Below are 12006 nucleotides of genomic sequence, written 5' to 3' on the forward strand. Positions count from 1 at the left end.
TTAAGACCTGGATCCTGTGTGGATCAACACCATGTGCTCCTTGATGCTTAACAACTTGTTTTGAAAATGTTTTAAACGAACCTTTGCATAAAGCCGAGTTTTCCGCAAATAAAACCATAACCTTATCCTTGGATTAACCTGTGCATTTATTTCTGTTATACCCCCCTCCGCAGGTGTGATTGGACTTGCTGAGTACGTTCGTACTCACCCCATTCTTACTTTTACAGTGGAAGATCCCGACTACATCCCCGAAGATGTCGAGTAGGGTTCCGTCCTGCACCCAGTCTTGCCTGTGGTTGAGGCCACCGTTGGAACTCCGCATGGCGCAAGACTCTGATGATCCTCTTTTCGTAGCTAGTGTAGTAGTGTGGGTTTTAGTTGCAATCCTCGCGATAGTGGCGCTTCACTGCCCATTACCGCGAAGAGTTGTACGGTGATGTACCATCTGATGTAATAAAAGTGTTATCAGCCTCCTGGGACTGATAAAGCAACACTTTTAAGTCTTCCCTGATGGGGGGACGCTTCAGGTGGTATCAGAGCCGTAGGCTGGCCGTAGGACGTGACCCTAGGAGTGAGACCCCTTTTTAGGCCCTAGGACTTGTTCTGACTTAGATATTTTCTGCACAAACACTCACCACTGGTCTTTGCCCTATTCCAGATGGCTGACAATGGATGGGTTAACGGAATCTGCCACGCAGAGCCCGGCCTTCCTAAGTTATTATTACTCAGCCTGGAACGCGTTGGGGTTATGGAATCACCAGAGTATGCCTACCGAGAATACACCTCCGGAGGCACCCTTCGGTGCGATATGATGGTTTTTGTGGAGAAGAGCACCCGCTACCCTGATGTTGACCCTTGGTTCATCTCCACCTCTGGCTTCTGCTTCCCTGACACCTACCGAAAGGCCGCCCGTAAAGCCCTGCGATGGCTGCGTGTGCTCTACGGGCACCACCTTCAGCGGTCTCCTATGGGATTTTTCCCACCCGCTGAGGGAAGAGGACGCACTTAGATTGCCCGAATGAGGGGACTTGGACGAGAAGAAGAAGACCTAGAAGATACGGTCTCCCACCTATCCATCTACCTTACTGGCTTGGATGCACTCTACCGCGAACAGGCGGCGCAACTGAGGCAGCTAATCCATGGGATTGAAAAGATAACCCAGGAGCTGGAGGAACAACGGACAAGAGCCGCAAGCGCCGAGTATTCCTTAGCTGCCCTCCAAGGCCAGATGCAGGAATACGAAGACCGCAGTGGAACAGGTGGATGGATAGAGGAAGAGGAAGAAGAACCCAAGGAAACCCATTGGGATAAAGGTACTCAGACCGAAGATGAGATGGATCGGTGCCTCCCAATAAAGAAGCGCCCTATCAGGACCGAGGAGGAATCCCCATGATAGGATTAGCACTCTGAGCTAGAACCCTACCCTAATAACCACGTAGCCCTGGAAACTGTACCCCCATGTTGCAATAATAAATGTTATCTACTCCCTCGTTGTACCTGTGCAAAATTTGTTTACCCTGTTCATGTTTCAGATGGCTGAGGAAGGATGGACCCAGGGCGATTGCCAAGCAGCACCTGGCTTTCCCGGCCTCTTAATCAACACCCTGGAAGGCCTTGGCGTTACAGAACGCCCAAGGTACTACAGCCAAGAGTACGAGCACCATGGTACCCTCCGCTGCAGGGTGATCCTGGTCATCGCTAGGAGCAACCGCTACCCCGACATCCAGCCTTGGCGAGCGACCGCCACAGGGTTTAGGCATCAAGACACCCACCCCTTGGCCATCAGAAAAGCACTCCGTTATTTTTGCCGGATTTTTGAAGAACACCTCGCCCCTACACCAGCGAAGTTCTTCCCGCCGGCCATCAGAACCCCAGTTTGGGAAGCACGCATGAGAAACCTGGAACGACGTCGCCACGAAGAAGGCCCCTTGTACCAAGTGGCTACTTACCTAGCCGCCCTGGACCAACTCTTTGATGAGCAAGCCAACCTTCTAAGGGAGCAGACCCATCGAGCCGAGCAAGCAGAGCTTGCAGTGAGATTACAGCAAATCCGAGCCGCCCACGCTGAGGCAAGAGCCGCAGCCGCGGTCAGTAGCGAAGCAGTCGCCCAAGAGAGCCTCAGGCAAGCCCGAGATCGGCGCATGCAAGAGTGGACCCAGAGTGGAACACCAGTCCCGGCAATCGGAGAAGGCCATGTTTTACTCGGGACGCCCGTCATAGGATGGGGACCACTCTTTGGAAGCACACAAGCCCCACCCGAGAACCCTGAAATTTCTGCTGCCGCCGACGAAGGGGATGCTGCAACGCAACCCTTGACCGATGGGAACCCAGAGGACGGCGAGCGAGGACCTCTCACCCTTCCCGCCCCGGAAGAAGGCACGCCGCGCAAGTAGAATAACCGACGCCGTCCTAGTGATGCACCCCCTCAGCCCCTTCTGCTCAAGACGTGTCCTTAGACATGATCCCAGACGAGTAGTAAGAGACCTAGCGTTACCCCAAGCTGTACCCCCCCTTGCAGAAATAAAGTGGTGTGTGCTTATTGTGATGTTGTGTGCTGGTTTGTTGTGCTGTTTGTCTGTGTGACTACCGGCAGAAGGTAGATTCTACCTTATATACGAATTAAACAACTTAAACATGAACTCAACACAAATAAAGTAATGCTGCGGCATGAATGCACAAACAATTTAATCCTATGATAAATTTTATTTTCTTGCGTCATAAAATTACTTTAAATACGAGATGAATTAGAGAAAACCCTGGAAAATTTATTCGAGCCCAAATAATTTAATTAAAATTTAAAGAAAATACCTTAGGGTGTTACAAACCTACCCCCCTTACAGGAATCTCGTCCCGAGATTCGGATAGGCTAGCTAGCAAAGAGATCGGGATATGTCTTCATTAGCTCGTCTTCTCGCTCCCAAGTAGCCTCATCCTCCGTATGATGACTCCACTGCACACGGCACATCTTGATCTTCTTGTTTCGAGTGACTCTCTCAGATGTCCCCAGAATCTTCACCGGATGCTCGACATAGGTCAGATCTTCCTGCACATCCAACCCTTCTATCGGTGCTTGTTCTTCTGGCACTCTCAAGCACTTCTTCAGCTGAGACACGTGGAACACATCGTGCACTCCTGAGAGATTGAGTGGCAACTCCAGACGATATGCCACCTCACCTTTCCGTTCCAACACCTTGAACGGACCAATGTACCGAGGAGCTAGCTTCCCTCGTACATTAAACCTGCGGATTCCTCTCATCGGCGAGACCTTCAGATATACATGATCACCCACTGCGAAGGTCAAATCTCGACGACGAACATCCGCATAACTCTTCTGACGAGTCTGAGCAACCCTCAGATTCTCCCGCACCTGCTGTACCAACTGTTCTGCCTCTTCAACAATATCTGGACCGAATACCTGCTTCTCACCAATCTGATCCCAATACAACGGAGTCCTGCATTTCCGACCATACAGGGCCTCAAACGGGGACTTCTTCAGACTAGCCTGATAACTGTTGTTATAAGAAAACTCTGCATACGGCAGGCATTTATCCTAGCTGGTACCATACTGTATAGCACAGGCTCGAAGCATATCTTCCAACACTTGGTTGGTTCTCTCTGTCTGTCCATCTGTCTGAGGATGATAAGCAGTACTGAAGCGCAGCTTCGTATCCAACGAATCGTGCAACTGCTCCCAGAACCGTGAAGTGAACTGAGATCCTCGATCAGATATAATCTTCTTCGGAACACCATGCAAACAGACAATCCGGGAGATGTACAACTCTGCGAGTCTAGCACCGGAGTAAGTAGTGTTCACCGGAATAAAATGAGCCACCTTCGTCAACCGGTCCACTACTACCCATATGGAGTTGTACCCTTTCTGAGTACGAGGCAAGCCAACAATGAAATCCATAGTGATTTCCACCCATTTCCACTCTGGAATCTTCAACGGCTGCAATAACCCTGCTGGCCTCTGATGCTCTGCCTTGACACGCTGACAAGTGTCGCAGATAGCCACGTACTCCGCAACGGAACGCTTCATTCCAGACCACCAGAATCGTTCCTTCAGGTCGTAATACATCTTCGTGCTGCCTGGATGGATAGAATACGCTGTATCATGAGCCTCACTCAGAATCAACTTCCTGAGATCTGCTACATCCGGCACACATATCCGACCCTTGTACCACAGGGTACCCTGATCATCCTCCCTGAAATGAGGAGCCTTGCCAATCTTGAGCAACTCACGAATCTCCTGCAACTTCTGATCTTCCTTCTGATGCTGCCTGATCTCTGCCTCTAGAGTGGGTTCCGCCTCGAACGATGTACCCGAGGTGTGATGCACGAAACCCAGACTCAACTGCTCAAACTCCTCGCATAATTCCTGAGGCATCTGAAAAGCCACGGCCATGTTAACATAGCTCTTCCTGCTCAGAGCATCTGCTACAACATTGGCCTTGCCCGGATGATAGTGAATCTCCAGGTCATAATCCTTGACCAACTCTAGCCATCTTCTCTGCCGCATATTCAGCTCACTCTGAGTGAAAATATACTTGAGGCTCTTGTGATCGGTGTAAATATCACACCTCTGCCCAAACAAGTAATGCCTCCATATCTTCAGAGCATGCACAACTGCAGCTAACTCCAGATCATGGGTGGGATAATTCAGCTCGTGCCGGCGCAACTGCCGCGAAGCATAAGCTATCACTCTGCCTTCCTGCATCAGAACACAACCAAGACCATCCCTCGAAGCATCACAATACACTGTGAACCTCTTGCTCTGATCTGGCAGAGTAAGGACTGGCGCCGTAGTCAACTTCTTCTTCAGCTCCTCGAAGGCACTCTGACGCTCATCAGTCCAAGAAAAACCCACATCCTTCTCCAGCAAGGAAGTCAAAGGCTTCGCAATTTTGGAGAAATTCTCGATGAACCTCCGATAATAACCTGCTAAGCCCAGAAAAGAGCGGACTTCCTTCACCGTCTGTGGTACAACCCAGTCAAGCACATCCTTCACCTTCCCGGGGTCCACAGCAATACCTCCCTTGGAGATAACATGACCGAGGAATGGAACCTCGTCAATCCAGAACTCGCACTTGCTGAGCTTGGCATACAGCTTGTGCTCTCTGAGCCTCTGCAACACAAGCCTCAGATGCTTCTCATGCTCCGCTTCTGACTTGGAATATATCAGGATATTATCAATAAATATCACCACGAAGGTGTCCAGATAATCCATGAAAACCTTGTTCATCAGATGCATGAAGAAAGCCGGAGCATTGGTCAAGCCGAAGGACATGACCGTGTACTCGTATAACCCATACTTGCAGGTGAATGCCGTCTTCTGAATATCCTCAGGACGAATCTTCAGCTGATGATAACCCGAACGCAGATCAATCTTCGAGAATACACAAGCACCCTGAAGCTGATCAAAGAGATCCTCAATACGGGGCAATGGATGCTTGTTCTTGATAGTGACTGCATTCAGATCCCGATAATCGACGCACATCCTCTTCGCGCCATCCTTCTTCTCTACGAGCAAAACAGGAAAAGCCCAAGGAGAGAAACTGCGACGGATATAACCCTTAGCTAGCAACTCATCGACAGTCTTCTTAACCTCCTCATGCTCGACAGGAGCCATACGATAGGGCCTCTTAGCAATAGGAGCTGTGCCAGGCAAGAGATCAATAGAAAACTTAATGTCGCGATCAGGCGGCATACCTGGCAGATCATCCGGAAAGACATCCGGGAATTCAGACACCACGCGAATACCATCCGTGGGTCTAGCCTCCATCTGATGAAGAAATCCAGAAGGCTCCGTAGCTCCAACAGTAACCTCCTGACCATCCGGTGCCGACAGAAGAACCGTCCTCTGCGCACAATCTATCCGGACTCCCCATTTAGCAAGAGTCTCCATCCCGAGGATCACATCAATGCCCTTGGAGTCAAGCACCATCAGATTCGCACTGAAATCTACCCCCCTTATAGCCACACTAACTCTGGGACAGAAGACATGAGACCTCAACTGCCCTCCCGGTGAAGATACTATCATGCACCTCTTTAATGTGCTAGTAGGAATACCATGATGCTCAACAAAAGATTGGGTGATGAAAGAATGTGTAGCACCAGTATCAAAAAGCACTGTAGCAGGATGGGCATTAACCATGAACGTACCAATAACCACGTTGGGAGCCTCGGCCGCTGACTCGGCCGTCACGTGGTTCACCCTGCCCTGAGCTGGGGCCTTGGGCGGTGCTGCACGCCCCTGCTGTCCCGCCTGCGCCTTCCGGGGGCAGATGTTGGCGTAGTGCCCTGGCTCGCCGCAGTGGAAACACACTCGAGGAAGAGCCGCGGCCTGCTGCCCAGGAGGAGGAGTGGGCGCTCCCTGCCTCTGAGCTGGTGGAGCCGGAGGCGCCGGAAGCCTCTGACCCGGTCCCGCCTGCTGCTGCTGCTGAGGACGAGGCGGAAACTGCTGCCGCTGCTGGTACTGCTGGGGAGGCCTCTGCTGCTGCTGCTGTGGAGAGTACTGGTAGCGGGGACGGGTGTTGCTGCCCGAAGAGGATGGAGCCATCTTCCTCTTCTTATCCTCAATCTCCCGGCGCTTGCGCTCGGTGTTGAGGGCCGCATCAACCAACTGGTTGAAGTTGTCGAAGCGGTGGTTCAGCAGCGCATACTGGATGTGGTCATCCAGTCCCTCCTTGAAGTACTCCTGCTTGTCGCTATCACGAGCGACGTCAGCAGGGGCGTAGCGGGCAAGCTGAAGGAAACGGTCACGGTACTCCGTCACCGTCATAAATCCCTAAAATAACGAACACAGATAACAAGGATAGAAATCGCTCAATTGGTCAGGTTACAAAAGAAATCAAGGATGGATCAAGCTCAAAAGGAATGGTAGGGAATTCCGTTAAATTTTTACCTGCTTAAGAGCACGGAACTCCTTCTGCTTCATCTTCATTATGCCCTCAGGAATGTGATGGTTCCTGAAACGCTCACGGAACTGGTCCCACATGAGAGCCTCACGATCCCGAGCTGGGTAGGACTCCCACCAGTCAAGAGCGGAGCCTCGCAGCTGCCCTGCTGCGTAAAGGACTCACTCCCGGTCGTCGCACTGCGCAACAACCAACTGGCGCTCCACCGAACGAAGCCAGTCGTCCGCCTGGAGTGGGTCCGTGGCGTGAGAGAAGGTCGGCGGGTGACCTCTCAGGAAGTCCGCACGCCTGTCACGGGGCTGAGGCGGCGGAGGAGGCGGTGGCTGAGCGTGGATCTGCTGCAGAGCCTGAACGGTGTTGTTCAGGGTAGCCATCATCTGCATCTGGAGCTGGAAGAACTGCTCCGGGGTCAGTGGTGGTGGCATCGGCAGCGGCTGACCGGTACTCTGGTTGTTCTGCTCCTGCTGGTCAGAACCGGAACCGATGCGCCTGGTGTTCACCATCTGATTGCAACAAACGAAATTTATGAGAACAAGATATCGTGCAGCCGCGAAAAAGAAACTTCGGAAGGATATGGCAGAAAGAAAGGAACATAGGTTTTACCCCCAACGTTCTAACTCAATTTTGTTATTTAGTTTAAGTTGGGTTAGGTCGATTTGCATGAACAAGGTTAACTACTAGCCTATGCAATCAACCAAAGATCCAAATCAGACATTTGCATAATAACAAACATTCAATATTCACAACTTAGTCGAGTTTTCCACACTACTCGACTAACACACTCGTTCTAGCGTATTTTTATCGGGGCAACTTAAACTTATAACTTATGAGATTAGGCGACTCAGGCCAACGTCTAAGGAAAGCTCAAGCTATTTCTCAGAAAAGACGGGGGAAATAGCAAATCTAGGGCTTAAGACTCAAGGAATAGAAGCAGAAAAATGATGGTTGAAGTTTTGCGGAGGCAAGGCAAGAGAACAGAAGTCCTAAACTCGGCCAATTCTACCTAGGCTTCGTCCTACAGTCAACACGGCTCTGATACCAATCTGTCACACCCGATTTATAAGAACATAAATCGAGCAATCATATATGCGCCAGGATCAAGTCACGCATATATACAACAGATTATCAAGATACCACAACACATGTCACGAATAACATTAATATAAATCATAAATAAATCATAAATGAATTATTTTATTACAACCGAATCAAGAATCGGTTCAAGAGTTGCGGAAGCGTAAAATGAATACATGAAGAGCTGGGCGCCACAGGGACGTCGACTGGGAGACAAACGCCTAGAAGTCGTCGAAGCCGCTGACGTAGTCCTCCACGTTGCCGGGCACTGAGCAGCAGTCGAAGATATCCAAAATAGCACAGAAGAGTAGAGAAGCAAGTGTGAGTACAAACTAGTACTCAACAAGTATAACACGAGCATGAGGCTCTAGGGTTAGCTGACATCAACTGCATTAGCTTTTAATCTTGGCAAATTTTATTAAAGCTAATTACTACAAGTGGATGAATTACCGTAAACCCAATTGCATAATAAATTAATCAATATTAATTAAGAACTACTGAGAACCATCCAAACCAAAACCACCCGGGGAATCGCCCTCGTCAAAGGTTGATAACCCCACTAATCAGACGGAGGATCTGGGCCGCTCATGACTGTGAGCACAGCTGATATATCAGTTTTACACTCTCGAGAGGTTGCACAACTTTACCCACAAGTCGTGAGCTACGCTAGTGGTTCATCACACTTCCTTGGGTGAGATGGCTAGCAAGCACACTACGAGACCGTTACAAAGGATCACATTGGTAAGGTGTAACCGCTAAGGATTCTGGATCAGCGACGATGGGGCCCACCTCCGGGGGTACAAGACACACAGCACAGACCAAGCCGGAGGAGCAGGGACCATTGAAGCTTACCACCCCTCTTGCCCACGCAGGTAAGTTACTCCCGAACCAAAATGACCTAATTAGTAAGTCAAGACCGTCCCATACCAGTCTTGTGGTTGCGCGGTTGTCCCAGGTTGTCGCTCTATGAACCGGTCCTTATGGAGAGTGGCCAACCAAGCACTAAGCACCGTGCTGGCCCCCTAAACCATGTTTCTAACAAAAACATCTTTTAAGGACGCACAAACCACTCAAGCACACAGCACAGAGGGTCGGCTCCAGAATTAAGTTGCATAAGACCATTAATCAAATTAATTAAAAAGGACCAAGGTTTGTTATAGCGCAGCAACCTAGCACAACTAACCAAGAATGCACCCCATAGGACATATATAAGGATATAAAAGTGGCTAGGAAGTCCTTATAGGTATACAGTATTAAAATGCAGTATGAAATTGTATTAAAAAGTGATAGGATGTTCATGTTATACTTGCCTTCCTCGTACTCTCCCGGCTGCTGCTCGAACTGCTCGGAAAACGGCTGCTCCTGGTACTGGTCCAAAGGCTCCGCGTCTACTCACGATCATCAAACATAGCCCACACATACACACATGCAATACAAGAACAAACTATAAGAAAACAGTACACCAATACAACAGAACAGCACATGAAACTAGCCTAGAACTAATCTACACGTTACAACGATCGCGTGCATATAAAGAACACCTAAAACGGAGCTAAAACGCGAAAACTGCGCTTAAAACAGGATCCAGGGACCTAATTGTAAGAAAAACAGAGAAACCAGGGGCTGTTGGACAAAACCCGGGGACTAAAACGTAATTAAAGCCTAGATCTAGGGGCTAGCACGTGAAAAGGCATGGCTTGGACGGCGGGTTCAAAATCCAGGAAGCTCAGGGGCCTAAACGCATAAAACAGGACCTATCCGCAATTATCTTTGAACTTCACCGGAGCGCGGGTTAATTCCCAGAAAACCCGAGGACTCTTTAGCAAAAAGAACAGCCCGAACCGGTATCTCCTGTCCTGGGCCCTCGGATCTTGATCGTGCAGCTGAGATTAGATCCACTTAAGCGAAGGGGTACGCGTGACTCTGTACCGTCGGATCCAGATCCGACGCTCCCGACTCTATCCTCCCTCTGATCTAATACAATGCGCTGGATCGAAGATGGACGGCTCAGATTTAACTGCAGGACGAACCGGTATCTTCTAATCCGGATCGTTGGATCGCGATCCGGCAGCTCCGATCTACTTCGGCTCGATCTAATCCTATCCGTGAACATAAGATCGGACGGCTAGAGAGAAAGGGGGCGCGGGCTGGCGGTGCTGCTCGCCGGAGCGCGGTCTCCGCAGCGGCGCCTCGCCGGTGACGACCAAACTTGGCCGTCCGGGCTTTGTTTGGCTCGGGATCAAGCCGTGGAGGAAGCTGGCGGTACGGGTAATCCACCTAGGCTATCAACGTGGCGGATCGGGGCTCGGGTGGGCGATCCCCGCGGCGAGGGCGGCTCGGGGCGGCGGTCACGCCGGCGTGCGCGCGTTCCGGGCGCTACGGCGGCCTCAAGGCTAAGGCATTTGGTGCAACATGACCCGGGAGGGAAAGGGGAGCTCACCAAGGGCTCGCGGTGGCCGGAGTTGCAGCGGAGGGAGGAAACCGACGGCGACCGGCGGCGGATGGATCGGGCTCCCGCGGAGGGCGGTGCTGCTGGAGTAGCCGGGGTTCCTAGCTGAGGTAGATCGTCTCCAGGTACTCCTGTGGAGATGGCAGAGGGGTCAAGGGGGCGTGAGGATCGCCGGCGGCGAGCAATTGCGGAGGCGGATGAACTTACCCGCGGCGGCGACGCTGGAAATCTCCGGTGGCGGCTAGGGCTTTAGGGTTAGGGTCCAGGAGGGTTTGGGGCGGCCCTTTGTAGGGCGCGGAGCCACACTGGCGCGCGGGCCCGGGAAGAGAGGGTCGCCGGCGAGATCGGAGTTCGTTGGGCGCCGGGAAACAGAGGACGGGGGAGAGAAAAGGAGGTGGGAGATGGCGCTGACGTGCGGGGCCCGCGGTCAGAGAGAGAAAGGAAGGGAAGGGAGAGCCAGCGCGCGGCTCGGGCTGAGGGGGAAAAGGAGATGGGCCTGCTTGGGCCGGGGAAAGAGAGAGAGGGAGAGAGGGGGAGAGAGATGGGCCGGGAGAAGAGCTGGCCCAAGGGCTTTGGTTGCTTTCCTTCTTTTCCCTTTCCTTTTCCATACTCAAACATTCAAACAACTATTTGAATTCAAATGCAAATTGAATTCAAACCTATGAACTCAACACAAATAAAGTAATGCTGCGGCATGAATGCACAAACAATTTAATCCTATGATAAATTTTATTTTCTTGCGTCATAAAATTACTTTAAATACGAGATGAATTAGAGAAAACCCTGGAAAATTTATTCGAGCCCAAATAATTTAATTAAAATTTAAAGAAAATACCTTAGGGTGTTACATGAGAGATGACCAGTTTCGAATCCCTGAAAACTTCTACTACTTCTGCTTCGGCCTCAAGAAGTAATTCCATACCCGGCTAGATTATTGGTGCAAGGTGTTGGCAATCTGATTGAAAAGGAATATGTTGCACCCCGAGGTGAAACGAGCAGGATACCTATTCCAGAACCATCTCCATAGACCGACCCATCAAAATACATTGCCCATGCACGGACGGAAAGCGCTGCTATGTCTGAGTTGGTCCTTTCTGCAATGAGGTCGGCCAGCGCCTGCCCTTTGACTGCCTTCGCAGGTTGGTACCGGATATCAAACTCTGACAAAGCAAACATCCACTTATCGAGTCGGCCTTTCAACACCGGGGCCGACAACATATGCTTGATAACATCTGATTTGCAGATGACAATCATTTCGGCGGAAAGCAAGATGTGGCGGAGTTTCGTACAGGTAAAGAATAGACAAAGGCATAATTTCTCAATTTTGGGATACCTGGTCTCTGCATCTAACATCCTTCTGCTAAGGTAAAAAATAACTCTCTCCTTGCCATCATGCACTTGTACGATGACCGAAGCAATGGAAGTGTCACCTACTAACAGATAAACATGGAATGGCTTACCCTGCTGGGGTGGGACTAACACGGGTGGTTTGGATAAATATTCTTTGATATCTTCAAACGCCGGTTGTTGCTCTGCCCCCTAGTGGAACTCGTCATTGGCTTTAAT

This window comes from Panicum hallii, chromosome 7 (assembly GCF_002211085.1).
Source record: "Panicum hallii strain FIL2 chromosome 7, PHallii_v3.1, whole genome shotgun sequence".
NCBI classification, from domain to species: Eukaryota; Viridiplantae; Streptophyta; class Magnoliopsida; order Poales; family Poaceae; genus Panicum; species Panicum hallii.